Consider the following 23660-nt stretch of genomic DNA (forward strand, 5'->3'; position numbering starts at 1 on the left):
AATATTTTCTTTTTACTTTACATGACTACATTTTTGCATCGTTGCTTCGTTAATTTATGTAAAAAGTTTTTCTTTTATGAAAATTTTGCGATGGTCATGTCATTATACATATTTAAATTTACCTATATTTGACGAAGTATAAAGGGTATAATTTTTATAATTTCAATGGCACCGACATGCAATAAAAGAGTTTTAAATTTTACGCTTCGATTCAAGTGAATTCGTATGCTCACCATCTTTTATATGCATTGTTTTTGACAATTTCACAAATATTTATCCGAATAAATAAAACTCAATGCATTTTCACCATACAATTTTATCTTTTTCATCTTTATCAATTGCATACCATTCCAGAGGTAAGCACTTTAAAGTCAATTGTCACCATATTCAATATGAAAGTGCTTGTTTCACTTTTGAACACAGATACACTGTAATTTCGATCATTTAAATTCCACATAAATAGAATGTTTCAGAAGCTCAAACCTAGTTTTATGTGTTTGAATTTAAGGGACTATTTGTCGAGTGAAATCAAAAATTGGTGGTCGCAATATTGCTTGCTTTCAGTTTTTTGTTTAAAATATTTCTAAAATATAAACTGCAAACGCAAAATTCAATGATTCGAAATATCGGATTTGCTTTTTAAACTGTTTGATATATGACTCGACGCACAGAAAGAAAATATCAGCCGACGCTATACGCAAAACCGACTGGTACGTGCGCTCATACGTTTTTACATCTTTTACATCTAGTGACCATACGATTTTTCGACTGTGCGAAGATACGCACAAAGAGTAACGAATCAGTCGAAAAATCGTATGGTCACTAGATGTAAAAGATGTAAAAACATATGAGCGCACGTACCAGTCGGTTTTGCGTATAGCATCGGCTGATATTTTCTTACTGTGCGGGTAACTGACATTGCTCCCGCTAATCCGCCCGTATCCGCCAATATCCGTACGGAGACGGATATATTCTTTCTCCGTATCCGTTTATATCCGCCCGGATATTGGGCGGATACAGAGTAAGTTCATACTCATATCTGTGCATTCTCCGCTTCTATTTTGACGGACACGGATACATTGCTTATTCGTCTCCGTGCCTAAAAATATTTTTATCCGTATTGTAACACACTCGCATGTCCGCCCGTCTGTCAGACGGACATGATGAATATCCGCCCGCCTGAAAAATGTCAGACGGAGATGGGCGGAGGCGGACATGATGAATATCCGCCTGCCTGAAAAATATCAGACAGAGATGGGCGGAGGCGGATAACCGTTAACAGGTGGGAAAAACCTGTTAATAAAAACCTTTTTTTATCTTTGTTTTTTGTGAATTTAATGAATTTTTAAAATATATCTAAACTTCAGGGGCACGCAGAAAAATTGCCAATTTAATCAAAATTGTAGATCTTGAATTCGAGTTATACCGACGTTTGCTTGAAATTTTTTGAAAATACACAGAAATGTAGTTTGCTGTACTACAGCCAGACATTATATTGAGATATTTTCAGCCAGATATCGTCAGGAACTGAAATGGAATGAAAACAACATAGTGATGGTGGCAATGTAAGTATAACAATCACTTTTATTGTTTTCATTCAATTTCAGCTCCTGACAATATCTGGCTAAGTTGATTCATCTGGCTGAAAATATCTCAATATAATGTCTGACTACAGCCATTTGTCGTATATTCTGGCTATGTTTTTTTAGAAAGAGCATTTAAAGACCTACAAATTGAGCGATTTTGATCACAATCGTAGGTTTTGAACTAGAGTTATAACATACACTCTTCAGATTCCCATATAAATTCTAAAGAAAAACTTAATCTCCAAGGAAAATCATTTTCTTGGACGAATTTTCGGCTGTGTACTCATAATTTTGCTACATAATTTTATTTTTTTTCTAAATTTATGGTTTAAATTAAATGTAGAGAAAGTGTAGGTAGGAGTACAACATTTTGTTTCAAAGTGTAACTGGAATTTTTTCCAGAGAATCGATCCCTTTTTTGGCCACTCAAAGAAAAAAAAATGGATATTTTAAACCCAGAAATCGGTTTGAATCACAGCGGAATGATTTCTGAGTTTTAGTTAACCGAAAAACCGGATAAGACTTAAATTTGAAACTTTCAATGAGACTTGAATCTGTATTTTACATACATTGATTTTTGAATAGGATACATCTGTAAGATCTCCGCAAGAGCTGGATCTAAGCGTGCGTACGCCGTAGGGGATTTTTTTTTCGTCTGTTCGACTCTCTTCTTGCTGTTACTAGGCATGTTTATATGAAACTCTCGGAGACTTGGTATAATGCACAAAATTGAAAAAATAAAATGTGTTACATCCGTGAGATGAACTTTTCCGCACTGTGATCCACAACATGCATTTATTACATATCTTTTACTGTAATTTGAATTCACGAGAAAACTGAATTTGACATTAGCTTTGTGATACAAATAATTTTCGACGCACTAAAAAATACAAACATTTAAAAAAAATGGATTTTTGTATGGAAGCCATGGCTGTATGACATCGTATTGACGTGAAACTTTGCACATGGTATTTTTTCACAAAAAGCTAACATTCTGTAAGTTTGAAGAAATTTCAATACAATTGAGGGGTACCTTCCATACAAAATTTTAGTTTTTGAGCAAAAACTCCAAAATTTTGTTGTATTTTTGTGTGAAAAAAATAACATGTGCAAAGTTTCAGTTTTTTTTTTTGAATTTTTTTATGAAAAGTGTGTCGAAAATTATTTGTATCGCAAAACTAATATCATATTCGGTTTTCTCAAGGGGAAAAGTACTAAATACATCTAGTCCTTTATTACAAAGACTCTTTCAATTTGAACGCCACCTATGTTGTATTTGTATTCATATTGCAGTGATCCCCGATGATATAATAAGATCTTTGTTTTGTTGACATTTAATTTTAATAAATTGCTTCTATAATAATCCACTAGACGATCCAAGTCATTTTGAAGATTAATGCAATCATCTGTAGAGGTGATACAATTCGTAAGTTTTGTATCATCAGCAAATGAAAGTATGCAAGAATTGGTCACGACGAAAGGAAGATCAATAACAGACATGATGAACAAAGTAGCGCCAGTGCAATGTCCTTAACCCGTCCCAGAAGTAACTTCTATTGGGTGAGATCTGGTATCTGCTATCTTTACAATTTGTCTGCGACCATACAAGTGAGATTCGATTAATTTTAACAGCTGCTCATTCAATCCCATGCGAAGCCCGATCATGGTATAGGATTTTCTATATAAACCTTGTAACTAACAACACCTCTAATGTGTATTCCGAGTACTAATCGACGTTTGTAACAATATGGCCGTCACGGTTTGGCAAAATCATAATGAATCGATTAAACTGCCTTAAACTGTTAAAATAAAACAGTAGAAATAAATAGATTTTAATTTTTTACATTTTTGAAAATAAAAAATCTTTCGTTTTTTTAATTTTGTGAGATTTTCTGTCCACAATATTCGAAAATATTAAATTAATAAAAATGAATTGGTTGACATAACCTCACTTTTGTGTCACAATCGTGATAAACCGATCAAATAATTGCTATAGCAAGTTTTCTACTTTTCAAAATTCCCATTAAAAATGTTTTGCTCTAAAACAAAAAAAAATCACTAGATAAGGATTAGTAGGCTGATTATTCATCACACTGTGTGTCACTCAAAATCTGACAGAAACGAGAGCAGTTGGTTTTACATAATTCGGGGGCGCTCCAAATACTCATTTTCAGAGCGTTTGAATGGATACCAATTTTACTTCAAAATTTGACTTCAGAGGGGACTAACCAAATCAGTTTTTTTTTTCAAATGACACAATTTTTTTTAAACGAATTATGTGGCTCAAATATTCTTGAACCGTACTACACAGCCTGATAGGTCCCGCCTCTGGGATATTGTATAAATTCAAAATGTTACTAGAGTATAAACAGCCAATTTGGGTTTTCCGGGAAACTTCTGAGGAAAACTGTGGAAAATCCTGATGTGATGGGGGAAAACGAATGATGCCATTGAAATCAGCGCCCCCGAATTATGTAAAACCGACTGGTCTCGTTTCTGTCAGAAATTTGAAGTTGAAAAATGACGCACAGTGTTATTGTTAATGACATTTTATTACTTACGACTGAAAGAACCATTACATATTTATTCTTCTTGTTTTCCGGAAGAATAATTACACCGAGGGTCATGATTCTCCTTTTTTGTTACTTGAGTAAACCGTTGAAATGTGCTGAGGATATTTATTTCATTCAAGTGGAGGAATCATATGAGAAAAAAAATGCCAAGCATTGACACTGGCATAGCGAAAGCATGAAACGTAGCGACCAAAAATAGTAAATATTTCTTTGAATACCATAACAATTCTATTCTCAGATGTATTAATATGTGTGCGTTATTTTGAGTGATTTGCCCCTTGCGCCCTCGTCGCTTCGTTGCTCAAACATTTACTGCGTTCATGACGATGATGATGATGATAGTGAGATTTGGTGTGAATTTTTCGTCTCATAAGAATGAGAAAATACAAAATAGTCAATCGGGTAATTCTTATTCATTGGTTATTCGAAACTTTTTTTTTTTGGTTTGATTAGAATAGATGACAATAAATGCTTCACTAGCAAATCGGGTAAATGGTATCAATATGATAATTTAATTTTTAAAGAGGATAAGAAATTGATTCATATAATCTACTCAATCGATATTATTGAAAGTGTCCCATTCAATAAGAATATCTTACTGCCGACAAATCACGAACAATTGGCATTTTTGAAGTAATTGAAACAAATTGACATTTTTCCCATATGCATTGTTACATTTTCACGTTGAATGCTGTTCCAGTCAAATGGGAAGTGAAATCAATTGAATTGATTGAAAAAGGACGCAATTGAGGATGGGCAGTATAATTTCGGTCGATGTCAAATTTCACGAAGGACGGAAGGACTCCATAGAGTGACTCGATTGATTTAAATTGTACATATTTTGTATATTTCAGTGAGATATACTTTGGTTGTGTACTAATTTCGGGTGAACATTCAAAGTATTGTGATGTTTTCATTTTTAAGAAAGTCAAAGAAGCGATAAGATTACTGCCTAAAATAATGAAAAAATAAAATTCACTAGTTAGCGCTACATTCTATATAATAAGCGTATACTTAGTCCGTTGCAACGGAAAACAAGTTTGCATAGAATGCAGCGCCAACTATATGTGAATTTTATTTTTTATCATTTTAGGCAATAAATCTATGGTTTTCTTATGGCTTCTTTCATTGAAGAATTAAATTATTGTTGCTCATGTATAAAAGAAGACGGTCGGTTCCAAAAAAACACCGAGTGTTCTGAATTATATTCATTTGATTTGAACAAGGATTGCCAATTAATTTTGATGCATTTTGGTCAAATCTCAATAGCGCTTTAAATGAAAAATATCATTATTTATATAAATTTGGTATTCAAATCAAATTATGGGTAAATGTGTTTGATTAACAATTATTCAATATTGATGACAAAATTGTTTGATTTGAAAAAACTCAATCTACAACCGATTTGGACCATTTAACAAAATTGTTCAAATCTCCATGAAATTCTTCGGTATTCAATTTATTGTCAATACTAAATGAGGTTGGCTATGAACACATATTTTGTTTCGTATACGATGCAGGATACCACAGCGGAAACTAAATGTATAGTCAATTTTAACTTTAACCCATTCTGGAAACGGTGCCAATGTAGATTTAAAGAAAGCCAATGTTCTTTTTTTTTCATTTCAACTTCTATAGTTTAGTAATGAAAATAATTTAATTACGATAATTCGAAAATAATATTTCGAAGTAGCAGTATTTGGATTGTTGGCATTTTTCTAATTTCAAACAAGCCAAAACGGGTTAAAGTCATATTCCTCTGTCCGAACAAAATTGCTGTGCTCGGTTTCAGTAACTCCATCATATGCAGAAAGAGTGAAAGGAGTACCATATGTAGATATGTTCCCTTTCGAAACTTACTTTTTTTTTATTCTAGAATCGATATCCGATTCAAATTATTTCCAATAATTTTATTCACAGCTCATGAACAAAACCGCAATTTGTTTATATGGAAATTGGTTACAAATAAAATGGTGCAACATTGCTACGGCTTTGTTGAATATGAACACAAAGAGAAATAACCAGTGCTAAAAAAATGAAGAGAGAGAGAGAGAGAAGGACAAAATTCTATTTTTACATCAACCAAACTAAAAATCAATGTTATATGGCGTAATACATATTTAGTCTTCATTCGCACATTTTCAATTTGTTTGATTGAAGAATCTGGCATGAAGCACACTTTAGAGACAGAATGTGCGATCTGTTCTCTTATTCTTTTTTTTATTGTTTCACATCATAGTTTTAAAGCCCAACCCATGTGCAAGAACGTTCATCACAAATAAGTGAACAATGTCTTGGACCAAATTTCATCTAACCTTAAAACTTTCTGAAAGACAATAACTCATTGTGTATAGTATACATGCTCAGTTCTTTTCAAAAAGTCTATGCTTCACCGACAGATGTGACCAATGGTTAAATTAGTCCCACATACGTTTTATAACTCATACAATTTTTTTTAGTATGCTTTGAAAGGTATGCTTAATTGCGAATTTCGTACGCATGTGTGATGCTTTTACAAAATAGATGCAAAGTTTTTCATCAAATAAGTAAAATCATGCCTTATGCCTTAATATCGTATAGGGAAAATAGTTAACGTCAATAAAAGTATTCACAATTACCCATTTTATTCACATTTTATCGCTCGAGAATCGAATAAGAGGTACGGAAAGCATTCAGGCGCTCGCCAATAAAAACACCAAAACAACGTGATGAGTATTCAAATCATATTGCACATGGTAATAAAATTTTGTCATTGTATTTCTACCACATATTGGTCGAGTACACACTTTTCGGTGCCGTACCGATGCGGCACATTTTCCTTCGTATAATAATAATAATAATATTGAAGCTCGATGAATGAATAACACTCTCACATACACCATGCATGCCAAGCCGGTTCCAATGCTGTTTCTTTGTTCTATTCAATTTAGTTCAATGCGTCTATTCCATTACATTCCATTTCTTATGATTTTCAAGCTACATTTTCATTTGGCATGAAATTTCAAACATGTGAAGAAAATAAAAACAAAATTATGTTCAGCATAATGTAACGTTTATGCCGATAGTTATGGAATTGAGAAAGTATGACCATTTCTCTTTCTCTGATTGAACTAAAAACCATACATATATTTTATGTTTGAATCAGACATTATAATGAGATATTTTCAGCCAGATGAATCAGCTCAGCCAGATATCGTCAGAAGCTGAAATGGAGTGAAAACAATAAAAGTGATTGTTATAGTGATTGTAGCAATGTAAGTGTAATTATAATAATCACTTCTATTGTTTTCACTAAATTTCAGCTCCTGACGATATCTGGCTGAGCTGATTCATCTGGCTGAAAATATCTCATTATAATGTCTGAAGCAAGTACTTTTCTTTTGCCACATTAATGCATGCATGCATGCATGCATACATACACACACACACATTGAACAACATTCTACAAGACTGGCTACTGTTCATATGCTTCGGTTTGAACATCGTATACTTAAGTGTTCACATATATTAACGGAGATTTCTACACTTGTTCGCGGGCGAGATACATTTTTACTGGCATTGTATCATGTCTGAATGGCTTCAATTTGAATTTAAATGAAATGAGAAAAAAACACACAACAAATGCACCTCTTATACTGGTGCAACACAAATGTAAATTTACGTAAGGTAGAGTGTGCCTTAAGATAATGTGCGAGCAAATATATAATGTTCTGATTTTAGTAACATCTTCAGATGTGATATACTTCATTTTTTTCGTGCAATCGCACACGAATTTTCTATTCACACATCAGCTCATTATTCGTGTTTGCCAAAATAGAAGTATGATGAACATACGAAAAAGCGTTAAAACCGAAAATTGTAGAATCATGATGATAAATTTTGATGTGGTCATAGTTTCACGATAAACGGCAATCCAGCCGCAGTTAAAAGGTAACAATGAAAGGAAAAAAAAAACATTTTTGAAGCAAAACGCCAAAAGAAACACTTGAAAAAAGCAAAAAATATAACTCAGAAACCTTGCAGCAATAAGAGCATAACACACGATGCAATAGTGATAGCAAAGAACAACGGTGGCGGCATACAAATCGATGCAAACATACATTTCGCTTTGTAAAATACACTCCAAAACTGCGAATACGAATCGGTATATCCAAATGGTGCTACAATAGAATGTGTGCAGAAAGGAGACCGCACAGCTAAACAAATGTGAGACTATTGAATGAACGAGAGATAAAGAGGGGCAACGAAAAAGAGCGCGTGCGACTCTCACAGTGCGTAAATATGCTTTCTGTATGCTGGGTTCATTGTGTGCGAGTTCGTTTGAATGGATAAAAACGAATTTATGGAACTGATCTTAATGCTGCTTTCTTGTTGTATATATTTCTTCGCTATCATCAGTTGCCGGTTAAACGTCGTTGCAAGTGGATCGCTTCGTTCGACGCTCGTTCATACATTCATTTCTTGCGCATAATTCGTACGTTCGTATATTCACAACGTATTCGACATCGGTGTTTCGATGTTAATGTGGTATATTTTGAGTGAGTTGATTACAAACCATAACAAAATGTATTAATCATATAAAATTCGTTGAATTACGATTAAAAAACAAAAAAATAAATATAATACCATCGAAAAATTAATTTCAACGCAAAAATATTTTTGAATATTATGTGGAAAATTGAATGAATTTGTTTAAAAAGACCATTCATGTTAAATTTTGCAAATACGATTTATTTAAACAATCATTTTGAACCGCAATTTTCACTTGTTCTGATTTTTTTTGCATTTATACAGTCAATACAGACATAAAAAACATTTTATAAACAAATTAATTTGAATTCAAATAAAACATTGAAATTAACAATAAAATTTAAAAGAAGTATCACTCCAGTGCTCCAAATTTGTAAACTATTTATTTAGAAACATAACAGCAAAAAAATGTTCGATATATGTTTAACGTATGACCAAAACAGATAATGAGTTTATAAATACAGTGCAATAAATGCATACGAAGTGAAAATTGACGCTGAACTGAATCATTTGATTGAAAAGAGAGAAACATTGTATGCAAAGTAATTTAACAGCATAATCAAATTTGTATCATTCGTGTGTTTATAAAAGTTGATTTAATTTAAACAAACGATCAAAAATGCACTAAAATATTTCAATGTACTAAAAAAACAAGTGCATACCAGACACACCAATAAATTTGAAACCGAAACGAAAAAAAAGAGTCAATAACAGTGACACACTGTGACGAAATTCGCAAGGGTGGTTTATTCAAAGTGCTATCAAAATCAAGAGCATAAAACGAGAAACGAACACAGTCCAAAGCGTGGATTAATTTCGTTTTCGTCATCGGCAGATACATGGTGCGAAAAAGTCATCAAAGAACATAACGAAGCGCAATACTGAAGGCGACCGATTTGAATGAGCCGACGATTCGGATTAAATCTTAATATTGTTGATTGTAAATGGTGCGTGTTATTTCCGATAGCATTGGCTGGTTAGTATTCGCAGCGTATTAAAACATCTATATTATTAAGCTCTTTAGATCTTGATAACCACTTTAAATGGCAGAGTTGAGGGCATTCAGGCGGCTGACAAGAGAGCCACCGATATACTCTCAATTTCAACGCTCAAGAACATATCATATTTCCCCGAATTGAATAACTCAGTGCATTGTACAGTATGTGCTATGTATTTATCTATTCAGTTAAACTCTTGCAATAGAAATAGAGAGATAGATAGACGACTCTCTTGTATATATATATATACCCATAAACTGGTATTTGCGATAGCGAATGAGTGAGTGCGGAAAATGTGCGTAAAAATACCATTTAACAGGTTGATTTATTGAGACTATATAAATGCGTTCATTTTCTTTTCCATCATTTTCTCACCCCGACAATTGGTGAACATGCACTTTCGCAAATCTCTTCAATCATTCCCCTTACCAAATATTCATTTCAACAAATGAATGAATAAATAAGAGAGAAAAAAAGATAAATAACTTAAAGTGACATAAACACCAAGACAACGTTGTGACTTAGCGATTGCATTCCAATTCGTGCCAAGCATCCCTCAAATGTTTTTCGTGTGTATTGTGAGGAGTGTTTACGGTTAATGGTATTTGCCCTTCGACAGATAGGTCAACAGCTGGTGCTAGTTTTCCTGGTTTGTATTCTTTCATTAAATTATCAAATTCAATAAGTTCCTTGTTCATGGGGTCAATCACGAAATTCTAGTGAATCTAGTTTTTGATAAGATTTCACTAGAAAACTAGAAGCTTCTAGTGCGTGAAGTTGGCTCTCAGTAGTTTTTCATATAAATTATATGGCCGTTATTGTGAAGTTGGCTTCGTTTGTGATGTCATTCTTTGCACTAGATTTACTAGTTTTTCTAGTATTCACTAGCGTGATTCGCCCCATGTCCTTGTTCATCAGCAATTCCTCGTCTTTTCAACGCAAGCATATATATATATAATATATATATTTGTTCGTGCGTCCCCTCGTCGTATTCATCGCACATTGACTTCACAAAAAGTGAGATTCTGTTTGTTCCTATATTTGTTTGTCTGTAATTGGATGCAGAGGCTTGTCATGGCGTAAATTAAATTATTGTTGCTTCACTTGAAAGGTGAACGGTGTGATACGAGTGTGTAATGTATTTATCGCAAGTAAAATGGCATCTATATAACACTTCGAATCGATGCCAGTTTTCTTCTACATTTAAAATTTCTGATGGAATGCATGTGCACACGGATATCCAATATGTATTAATTCACCATTTATGACTTTTTAACCGCTTGTAATCAAAGCAGCGTTCGAAATCAAATAAATTGTTTATTCAATTCAATTTCCATTACAAACAAAACACGAAATTATTGTCGGAGCAAATAAACATACTTTAAATGAATATAAATGTCTGAAGTGATGTCGACATATTACTGGAATTTTATTTAAAGAAGATTCATTCAATGCGATTGTAAACAAATACTATACGGTCAAATGTGAATATAGTGTTTTTTTTTTTCAGTTATTTTCATTCTGTTACAAATAAGAACATTATGTGTATAGTTGAAAGTGTTCAGTGAAGTTCTTTTAAATAGGGCCAATGGCCACATTCTTACTCGTAAAACGTATTTGATTTGTTTTTATCGAAAAAGTAATTTAATGTGTGAAATAGAAGAGGAAATAGAAAATCATCACCATACATCCCGGCATGCATAGTTAACTAGCTCCAAATCAAATATCAAACGTAATCAACATTAAGCTCAACCGAAACTACCTATTTATAGTTTGAACCACATGTATGATACACTTACACATTCACCGTTTCATACATTCGATACAGTTTGAAATCAAAATAAGCGTCAGCTTGGACATACATTTGTATAATTTTCAACATTTTCTGTGTTATTCCGTTTATTTTCGATTCCATTTAATTTACATCCATACGCATTCAAATAGATATATACCAACACCAGAGTGTGCACACTCATATATATTTTGATTGTGATTTATGTGGTGTTTTTTTTTCTCTTCACGGCTTCACTAAAGATATATTAACTGAATCTTAAATCGACAGCACATTGATAACAGAAACTAAAAACTAATTGATTTTTGATCAATATCTTGTAATATTTTGCAAGCCATGCAATTTATACGACATTTTGATTTCAATCCATTATAAACATGAGACAATCTCGATATGTTTTAGTACCATTGCGCATGCAATAAGTAATTGTGTCTGAAAAAATTTTCGACAACAGTCGGCAATGAATATGAAGAGAACGTTCAATATAGTTACAATTTACTCTCCAGTAATAATAGCCACAGGTGGTATTGTTCTTTTTGTTTAATTTTTTGTTATATGTGAGCTGAATATATGAGACAATGAGAATGAATACCGCATAATATATTCAGCAAAGCAAAGCGGTCAAATATCTCACAGAAAAAAATCCTCCGATTTGTGGCTTGTGTGATTTTTAGTGCGTGATGCGTGATTATAATAACAAAATATTATTTTCTTCACGAATGTTCATGTATATGTTCACTTTAACTTACGCTGTATTTATCAATCCATTTTTGATAGTTGCTTGACGGTTCAAATATGAAAGTATTAATAATAATACAAACAGCGTTCCTTCGCGTTGGTGGTTTATTCAATATAATTTAAATAAATATGTATTTAAATCATTTTCATCAATTGCATTCCTGCAATCATTCATTTTTGCAATTCTGAGATAGATAAATAATAGTCTTTTATATCTCTTAATTTTACGCGCTTTTTAAAAAAATTCAAAGTTATCATCTATTCTGTTTTAAATAATTTTCCATTCTTATTTTAAAAACAACTTGCCGATTATTTCTTTCAAGTTAGTTGCATCAAAATTGTTAATTGAAAATCCGGGGAATCCCTGCAAAATTTATTTTTTCAACCAAAACAAAAATATTGGCAACGGGAAATCTTTGAAATATATTTCGATTTTCACAAAAATGACTTGATTTTCAATGTAAGTTCAATAAATGATGTTTCTATTTTTGATAAGCTGGATTTGTCAATATTAAAAATTCAAAAAAAAATCAACACATTTGAAGAGAAAAAAACCCAAAATTATGGAAGTTATTTGTTGAAAAATCGTCGAAAACAGTAAAAAAAATTCGGGGCGAAATCCGGAGTTTTTCCGCCATATCCGGGCATCCGGGCCGGGCGATTTTTCATCCGGCTTTGGTCTCGAAAATCCGGGCGAACCCGGATTTATCCGGGCGAACCCGGATTTATCCGGGCGATCTGGCAGGCTTACTCTAAACCAATCAAATTGGTATCACTGGTAAGCAATAGGTTCAAATTTAGTATAGTCTCTCCTTCGTATTGGTATATCAACAAATGGTGTTTTACGTGTATTATGTGCGGAATCATAATAGATCAAACTATTCGATATATGAGTTGACTTCATATCACCATGAAAAATTTTGAAGATGAAAGACACTCGCGCCACCTTGCGTCTCTCTGCAAGCGTAATCATTTGTAGAAACGGCAGTCTACGCTCATATTTTGGTAGTTTGTAACTGTCCCAGTTCATTCTCCTTAGCGCGAACAGTAAAAATTGTCGTAGTGTGAGTTCCATATTTCTGCTCCATATTCGATAATTGGTAATACAAATGTAAAATAAAGGCGTTTGATTGTCCATGAGTCGACAAAATCCTTGCTGTTGAACTTTAACAACGCCACTCTTGATTTGGCTTTAGCTGTGCTCAACATGCTCAACGTGTGACTTGAAACTTATTTACACATCAAGCAACACTTTCAAGTCCATTCTCAAGTAGATACTAATTGTTTAGTTGTTGCTGTAACTTTTATTCAAATGTGCATTGCAATCAAATGTTCCAAAATGTAAACCCTATCTGATTCACCAACTTCAATTTCTAATGGATTGCCAAAGAAACGTTGAAGAGACTACCATACACACGTGCGTCATCACACACCGCACGGTTTTGCATCCGGCAGAAATATCCATAGCAATCATAAGTCGCAAGCACACACTTTTTTCTGCTGTCGTTTTAATTATATCATCCCCTTCGATTGTTTGTTATCCAATCTTGTTGTTCGTATTGTTGCTTTCACTCTGAATAGCGAACATGATGTGGTCCAGAGCAGTAGAATTCCAACCGAAGTCATAACGAAATAAAATGAATATAAAGACCAACAATCAGAGCAACACAATGCTGTAATTGCATTAAAAGAGTTCGTTTGCCTTGTTTTTACCTGCGTTCAACGGTTGTCTTCGTCGTTTACCATTTTGGGCCGATTTAATTATAGAACAGAAAAGCAGAAGAAGAAATGAAGGATTATGATGAGCCAAAGCGCAAATCGACAATAACAAGGCGAAAAATAAAAAGCAAAATGGATGTGTGCACAAGAGTCAGAAACAGGAGTGCCAGCATCATTCGTTGATTTAGATGCTATAAAACTGTGATGCGTTTAATTTACTTTATACGTGTACTTGTACAATGTACGTGCAATGCTTAATCATATTAATTTTTATTCTTGGCACATAACGAATTCATTCTGAAAATTGAAATAAATTCAATTATCGATGAATAAATTCCAAAATGATGATTGAAAATTACAGTTGTGATTGGTTGGGCCACCACAATCGATTGCCATTTAATTATGAGAAATGAGAATAGGATGGTATTATACCATTGGTATGCTCCAAATCCCAATGCAATGCAATTTTTATCGGGTGTTTGAAACGTCAAACCACCAGTGCATTATAGGGCGAATGAGAGATAGAGACACCAATGAGTTGGGGCGCATATAAAAATGCACGATTTTATTCGTAATAATAAATATACTGGCTACAGAATTATAATTGATATGGTCGAGTGAGTGCGTGTTATAATTAAAATGGGCTGCCTTTTTTTCTCTTTTAAATTTAAAATCAAATAAATAATAATCATATATCATGTAGAAAAACCGCCAATTTACAAATTTACGGTATGTTGTTATTGTATTCGCGAATGAATTTTTTGCGTGTTTTTCATATTCGATTCGAAACGTCGAGTAAAACAAAGGCAAAAAACTAAAAAGAAATCAAAATACTTTTATGATGATTTCAAAAGACCCAATTGTGATGAATATATTCAATACACACGTAGTATGAATGATGCGCATACACGAATCGGATCATCTTGTATTTTACAAGATAGAAAAATACATTTGTATTAACAACTTATCAATACTCCATACTCATTAGACTGTGGAAATGACAATATTGACAACATAAGAAAAACCTCTTGTTGTCGTTGACGAAATCACATAATTTCAACCTTGTTTCAGCGGTTAAGTCTGCAATTTCACTGTAAATCTGTGTTGCATCAGACACAAACACCGTCAAACAAATAAGTCTTGTCTTGTTGTTGTCGGTTATATTTTTTTTTACAAATCTGCCAAAAACGGTTAATATTTATTTCGCATTGTGTACGCTTCAAAATGTGAATAATTTATTTTTATCCATAATCGAAAGCCAATCCATCAAGGAAAAAGCGAAAAACGAAATACAATTCATAAATTATTAATGCAAGTCGATTATATTGTCCGTATTTGAATACAAAAATTCTACTATTTATTCTGAACATTTTTTGCTTTTGTTTTCGATTCCATACTAAATCTGATTCGTTCGACGACTTTTTGTTACAATCTTACCGACTCTCCCGTGTTCTTTACAACTTAAGCAACACTGCATTTAAATGCCGTTGGTAATATGCATACAATCTCTCTGTACCGTGTACACTGTACATGTTTAACATATATAAATAAATACGCGCAGATAAACATTTAGCATAATTTTATTTTTCATCTTCAACGATTTAAATGTAATCGTCGGCCGGGACGAAAAAAAAATGTATTGCCATGCCCTGCTGACAATCATGACGAAAATAAGAGAGAAATAAAAACAATGAACCAATCAAAAATGATAGATCAAATAAAATTTTGATGTGCATGTACGTTTTACGTCTCGAACCGGCTTCATGTAAAGCGACAAAACAACAACAACAACACATTTATTGTCGCATTTTACGCTGTGGTCTCTCTTGGATTTTAATAATGTGTCGATACAAAGTATATGATGTATTTGATTTCTCGATCGATATTAAACATTTAGAATATAAAGAATTCAGATGAAAAACGCTGAAAAACGACGAAAAAGATTTAATGCGCCCAATCTACTATCATTCAGTCGATTGATTGACATTTGACTTTTCATATTTACCCAATCAATAGAATGAATATTTTTTTTTTTTTAATTCGCTTTCATTACAATGTCAATTATACGTTCATGTTGTCGAGAATGCTGTTTAACTCATATTGGACGATATTTTTTTTTGTGTAGCATTTTACTTTATTTTTGAAAGTTTTTCACAATTGCCATTTTCTAGGTGTTGCCAATGAGTTCATTGAATGAAGTCTTTGTGGTATCCTTTCGTGCAGGTTTGCTTTCGTGTCTTGAAGATATATGAGTAATTTAATATAATTTTTTTTTTAAATTTAAAGCACGATCCCGAAAAGAAGTGAGTACATGGTTACCTAATATTTGGTTACACATTTGGATTATTCATAAAAAAATCGCATAACGAATACTTTAAGCAACATGTGTAGAATAGACATAGCTTTGAATAAGGAAAAAGTCATCTAAAATAATATGATGAAAATAAACGAAGGAAGTGAGAGAAAGAGAAAGAAAAAATGCTAAAAAACATACACCACATATACAATGAATTGTTGTATAAGATGTGATGTGGTTTGTTTGAGCCTTTATTTGATTTAATTGAAGAAAATGGTGTACAATTGTACATATCAAGTTATAACTGCAGCTTATAATAACCACACCTTTTAAGCGGCAAGCTGGCGTAGACCATATTACCCTCAAATCGTCGGGTGAAACGATAAAAAAGAATGAACTGAATGTGTGGAAAAAAACAAAGTGGAATAAAAATATAATGTAATTAAGATACCACTAACACATGTTAAGTCGAGCTTCATTAGTAAGTCATCATGCTATAGCATGCAAACTCAATTCAGAACATTAATGATATCTGCACGAAAATGAGTGCATCACATTCAAATGTAACTTCAAAAATCTCTGGAGGAACAAGTATTAATCGTGATTAACATTTCCGTCCCGTTGGTTCCTTCTACCTACTATCTACTGCAATGGGTGGATCGACTGAGTTAATGTGACGAACACGAAGAAAAAAATCTTGTAGCTCGAGCTCTTGAATGAAGTTGTATTTTTGTCATTGTTCAGGCTATTCCATTGATTCCCAAACAAAGAATTGCATTTGAGTGTAGATCAAATCATTGAACTGTGAAGAAAAAAAATGTTTGATTCATTTTCTTTTTTCTAGTTTTGAGAGGACAAAGAATGCAAGATAACGCTTGCTTGAATCTCTAGCATCTCTTCTGATGAAATAAAGTAAAGGAAAGTACTTGAGTTTGAAACGAGGACGTTCTGAAAAAAAAACCAGTTCATTGTTTTGGTAATATGTTTGTTTTTGACGTCAGATGGACTGGCGATCTGTGCTTCACTTATGTAGAGGGATGAAGAGAAACACAACACTGTTTCTGGCTGGGGGTCCAAGGAGCACATTACACACACACACATACACTCACAAACATGGAGAATTCATTTTGAATGTGAATATTTTTTTTAGCATTAATTTTTTTGGACATAATTTAAATTATTTCATAGTTTTTTAGCCAAATTCTTCCCCCGAAATCAATTTCGATCTGAGTGCAACCTTTTTTGTTTATTTTTCATAATATTTTGAAATCGCCCCCTGGATCGCCAGAAGCTATAACATTGTAAGAACTATGGAGAGTTAACAACTTTCAAGAATATCTTTTGTGAGTGAAATTACAAAGAAAACGATGAGAACTATTGTCGCATTTAAACATCATAAATCACATCCAATACTACATAAGACAGGGTTGTCTATATCGAAGCGTTCTTTTCCTATCCCATTAATATACGGTATTAAGTTTGAGTTTCACAGCCAGAATTCAGTCAACCCCAGAATGACATATCTCCAAAGCATAATATGCAATATTGTTGGTTACAATAATCCATAGGTGTGTTCATTCATTTCTCATGATTTTTTCTTCTTCTTATTTCCTATTCAAATGTTTTTCATTTTGCCAAGCGTATCTGCAATGTTATGAAAACTTATAAGTTGTAATCGGTCGCTAAATTACAAACTTTTCTGAGACAGCGCACCGAGTCAACATTAACGATGAATTATTATGCGGGAAAAATGAAGGTGAAAGAAGATATATAGTTTTTAATGTTTTTGGCGAAAATCAGTGAAAAGATGAAATGTGCGATGCTTACATATACAGACTTGCTAAATATGAAAATGAAAAGCGAAAAAGAAATGCATATTGAGACAAGGAGGAGGATAAAATAATGATATAAAGAATCATTCGCGATGGCTTCAACAACGTTATTTCGATTCATATTTTTCAAAGTCAAGCCAGTGATATTTTCGCGATGAACATCCGACCAGAATATTTATCTTCCTTTTTTTATTGTTTCGGTACCGGCAATAGCTATTGTCTTTGTCATCGCTTGAGATTGCAGTTTTCAACAACATTTCCAAAATAAAAAGAAAACTGATACATATGTATGTAGCTTATATAATATAAGTAATAAGTATATGATTCTCAGCATTTTTTCCATTGTAAACTTTACAAATTCCACTTTTTTTTATATTGTCGCCTTCCTTGGATTTCATAATGTTTTCTTCTTTTTACCCATCATTCTATGCATTTTTCCACTTTGGCTCACTCATTTTCACAATGTTAGTTATTTTATTATATTTTTGCTTGGGTTTTCAAGCACCGACGAGGAATTGAATGAGTGAGAAACAGCAAGTGTACACATTTTTACAGTATTGTTGCAAATGTGACAAAATGAAACCGAAATGAAATATTATTTGTGTTTAATGTGGCGTAGAAAATGTTTTGTTAACTATTTTGTCTTTATATCGATGATTTCGTTTCCTTTTTTTGCGAACGAAAGAAGGAATATGTGCCGGTTGCTATTGTTGTTAATTTATTTAACAAAAGTATTTATGTAATGCCGAGACCAAGATCAACATCGAGAGACCATTTTCATGAGCAATGTGGAAATGATAAGATAAAAATAACACCGAGAAACAAGTCAGACATTTTCTGGAAGTTTCAACAAACAATAGACAAGAACTGGATAGGCAAAATGAACATTCAGCCACAATGAAATCAAAAACAACAACAGCAACGACAACGACGACGACAAAAAAACAATGACATATAAAACAACAAAATGAAGTAATCACATTTTCTACTAAACTTTATTGATCAGAGACAATGTTAATGAAGTATTTCAATTTTCTGTCCAATATTTTTCTCTACTACGCTTGTCTTATTCGTCCAGATACAGTGTTTCGGTTTTTTAAACAACAATCGCATAATACAGCAGCCACCATAAAAGTTGATTAAAACTGATCAATGGTCGCCATTGTGTTCAACATGCGAAAAGATTGGAAACAATGTTTTAAAGAACAAAGAATTTTCATCCAACCAAAATGTGAAAAGAATTTGAATAATGGTGATCGCAAATAATATAAAAAGGAACTTACATCCGTAAGTCTAACTTTTCCGCACTGTTTCCAAATTTCTTCCATTATCGAAGAATAGTAGTGCAGTACTAATTGAATAACTACCGAATTATATTGCCTAAGAGCAGTCAAGTTTTTTGGCCAAATAATAAAGTATAAATATTTCAAAAGAAATCGTGTCTATTGTACGGAAAGAAAAAATCACCAAAAATGTGATTTTTTTGAGACAATTTTAATACAAATTGAAGATACCTCAATTGAAGAAATTATGTATTTTGATAAGAAATAAGATCCACAAATTCTAATTGTGATTAGGTTACTACAAGCATACATTTTGGAAAGAAATTCGATCAAATTCGAGTCAACAAAACACTCTTATTAACTCTTCAATTAATAAAGAGTCTTACGGGAGTAAGACGAACTTTTCCGCACGGTGGTAGTTGCGTATTTTCGTCCTAGCGCAGTGTAGTATTTTAGTACTGGTGGCGCCATCACATTTACAGTACTTTTGGCAACACTGTTATTAGTGTTTTGACATTTCATGAAATGTGACATTAATGTTTGTTGATATGAACCGTGTTTGAGTTTTTGAAATTCTAATTTATTATTGTGAGTTTTTATATGTATTTTATTATTATGATAAAATAACAGTGAAAAAAATGTGTGAAAACATATGTAAGTGTTGAAAATTTCAAAAAGACAAGTGTAAATTTCTTGAATTGAATTGGTAAAATTTCTTATTATTTACAAGGTGCGTTGTTCTTTAGGGAGTCAGTCCAAAATATATTTCTTTTTTATTACTTCATTAAGCGTCATTAAGTTCAATATTTTTAAAAAATATTATTGAGTTTTCCTCAGAATTATTGAAAGTTAGTTATCCGTTCTGTCGATTACGGTCGAGTAAATACACTTGTGCCACCGCTAGCACATTTTTGTTCCAGCCGTAACACATTTACACACTCACATTGCACCGCTCAGAGATACTCATAACAAACACATGTAGTAAAAAGAAATATATTTTTGACTGACTCCTTAAAGAAAAACGCACCTTGTAAATAATAAGAAATTTTACCAATTCAATTCAAGAAATTTAAACTAATTTTTTTGAAATTTTCAATACTTACATATGTTTTCACACATTTTTTTCACTGTTATTTTATCATAATAATAAAATATATATCAAACTCACAATAATAAATTAGAATTTCATCACTTTATTTCAAAAACTCAAACACGGTTCAAATGAACGAACATTAATGTCACATTTCATGAAATGTCAAAACACTACGAACAGTGTTGCCAAAAGTTCTGTAAATGTGATGGGCACGTAGTTTCATTACGCGCCCTCCACTGCACCGCTACGCGTATTTTATTAAGAAAGTTCAAAATAATATTTTTTCGATTTTTCAAGCCTTTCAAGCGGCGTAAAGTTTGAGGCCAAAAAATATGTTTCAACTTTGGCAACAAAATATTCTTTAATTTAATAGCAGAAGTACCCGAGAAAAGATTTTTCACACTTTCATGATGAACCCATTTGTACGACATTTGAAAGTATTCTATTATTTTCTAACAAAACACTATAAAAAATATGTCTGACGCTAATTTTGCCATAGAAATTATTTTTGAAACACGAAAGTTTTTCATAACGAAAGTCACAAAAAAATTGGATTTTTGCTACCTTAATGGTGTGAAACTTTGCACGGGTTGTTTTTTCACAAAAAAATAACATTCGGAGGGTTTGGAGAAATTTCAACCAAAATTAAGAGTACCTCCCATACAAAATATTCGTTTTTGAGCCAAAAACTGAAAATGTTGTATGGGAGGTACCCCTAATTTTGATTGAAATCTCTTCAAACTTTCAGAATATTATATTTTTGTGTAAAAAATAGACTGTGCAAAGTTTAACACCATTAAGGTAGCATACAGGCATGGCTCCCATACAAAAAAATTTTTTTGTGATTTTTTCAAGGAAACTGTATCAAAAATTGATTGTATCTCAAAACTAACGTCGGATTTGGTTTTCTCGTGCCAAAAAACCCCCCAATACATATTTTTGAGTGTTTAAGTCTATATTAAGTATGACTTTTGGACGAAAATTGGACTCTTTTTCATAGGTATCACTACAGGCATGACATTTTTTTCCATCAACCAAAGTCGCTCAAAAGCTAATGATTTCTATTCCTCGGGACCCCCAATCATCCTGTTACGTCAGATTTTGAATTAAGTTTCTACGATGAGCGCAATCTTGCTAACAAATTTTGTGTACGACGTACAACGTACGACGTACGACGTACAGATTAACATAAACCAAGCTCAAAACGGCCTGATTCGGGTTCTCTGACCTCAGAAACATCCAGAAAACATGTTTCTGAAGTTTTCAAAATTTTGACCGATTACAATACTTTTCACTTTACACTATGTGTGCGGAAAAGTAAAAGTAGGGGTACTCCCCATACAAAATTTTCTCAAAAACGAAAGATTTGTATGGGAGGTACTCCTAATTTTGATTGAAATTTCTTCAAACTTTCAGAATGTCATTTTTTTGTATAAAAAATAGCCTGTGCAAAGTTTCACGTCATTAAGGTTGCAAAAAAGCAATGGTGCCATACAAAAATTCAATTTTTCGCGATTTTTTTCAAATAAACTCTGTTAAAACTTGATTGTATCTCAAAACTTACGTCGGATTCGGGTTTCTCGTGCCAGAAAACCCCCCAATACACATTTCAAACTTGAATTTACGTCTCTGGAGAAAGAATTATCAAGTTAACAAATTTTTGCATACCATACCCCTTATGGGTACTCCATAATGGTGTCACCATGGATACATCAATGCACGAATATCGCTGAAAAACAATACCAGCCTATTTCTCGCAACCCCCAATCGGGGCCACGAACATATTCCTAGGGAAATAGTTCCTGGTAGATTTGGTAATAATTTCGGTTTCTCTATGTCAGAAGTTAAGAGTTAAGAAGAGTTATCGTGCTAACAAATTACCTATTGATTTTTTGCGTACACCATACAGGGTACAGTGTGCACTGTACAGTGTACAGTGTACCACATCCCCACATTAACATGGCCGAAAAACCGTTGCTCTGTGATTTTCTATACCCAAAACGCATAGAAAAACTATTTTTAGCGATTTCAAAATTTTGGGGTGATTGCAATACTATACTGCACACAGTGGGTGTGCGGAAAAGTAATAGATGAAGAAAAAAGGCTTATATAGTCGTTCAAACGACAACAAAAGAAATTGTAACATTAACTTTAATTGTAATTGAAGTGTAATTGTTCATTGTCTGCCGGTCAACGTGAGAGGATGTAATTTTCGGAGAATTTTTTTATACCAAAATTACCTGAAGATAGAATACTTTAATGGTTACGATATAAGACACTTTAACCGAATAAAAAAATTACGATAATGAAGGCTAATCAAAATACCGAATCTATGAAAAATGTTGGTGTGGTGAATGTACAACTGTACATCTCTTCACAATCTAATTATGAGCAAGAGATAGACAATACTCACAATATTCTCTTCAAATCAACGCATTAATTCATGTCAAAGCAATAATAAATGCAAGCAATTTCAAATTTTGAAACAACAGCTGTATACTTTCACACAATTCACTGCGCTCAATTCTACAAACAAACAAAAAAATAGCATAACCGTGCTACTCCGTTTTTTTGTTGAGCCCGTTGAAAATGATGTTCTGATAACATTGTGAATCTCTTATCATCACATTATTATTTGTTTAATTTCATTATTCTTAGCCGTTCTTTATCCCAATTTTGAATCCATTGTTCGATGTAAAGTTTTGTTAAGTCTTATACTTTATATACATTCTTTGGTAGGCATAACGCATTAATTTTCTGGGCTTTGTTGCCACTTTTCTCGCGGCAAGCGCTTTTTTTATGTGTTTCCCCCTTTTGTTGTTGTGTTTTTTTTTTGTTTTTGAATTATTATGAAACCACCACAAGTGTTTGCAAAAAAATTAAGAGCGCAAATACTGTTGCTAAGCTTGATAATGCCGCCTTTATTTAAATCCCAATTGGAATTTGTTTGGTTTGGTGGTGTTTATTTCAGAACAAGTCCAACAGTTTATAATTCAGATTCAGTTCCAATTCTCTGGCGAAACAGTTATTTTAAATTATTTTTCAAGCACATTTTGTGTACAGATACGTAGACGTACATCAATTCTCTATATTGATACATCTAGCATACAATCGTTTCAAAATCCGTCTCTTTTCGAATGTTTCGAATATTTTGCCTGTGTCGCGAAATAGTTTAACATTGTTATATTCAATTATCGTTTCAATTGTTGTATTGTTTGTG

At 32.8% G+C, this 23660-nt stretch overlaps 1 protein-coding gene across 4 annotated transcripts in view; it reads left to right on the forward strand.

The window, feature by feature from the left end:
- The first annotated feature begins 9045 nt into the window (after window positions 1-9045).
- The window catches only part of LOC116347858 (band 4.1-like protein 4), a 114808-nt gene continuing 100193 nt past the window's right edge, over window positions 9046-23660 (forward strand). For all 4 annotated transcript variants that reach the window (XM_031778599.1, XM_031778598.1, XM_031778600.1 and 1 more), the window contains exon 1: window positions 9046-9665. The gene's annotated coding sequence lies outside the window, so the exon portion shown is untranslated. The remainder of the gene's footprint in view (window positions 9666-23660) is intronic.

Source organism: Contarinia nasturtii, unplaced genomic scaffold (assembly GCF_009176525.2).
Source record: "Contarinia nasturtii isolate CC-2019 unplaced genomic scaffold, AAFC_CNas_1.1 Cnas_scaffold_2166, whole genome shotgun sequence".
NCBI classification, from domain to species: Eukaryota; Metazoa; Arthropoda; class Insecta; order Diptera; family Cecidomyiidae; genus Contarinia; species Contarinia nasturtii.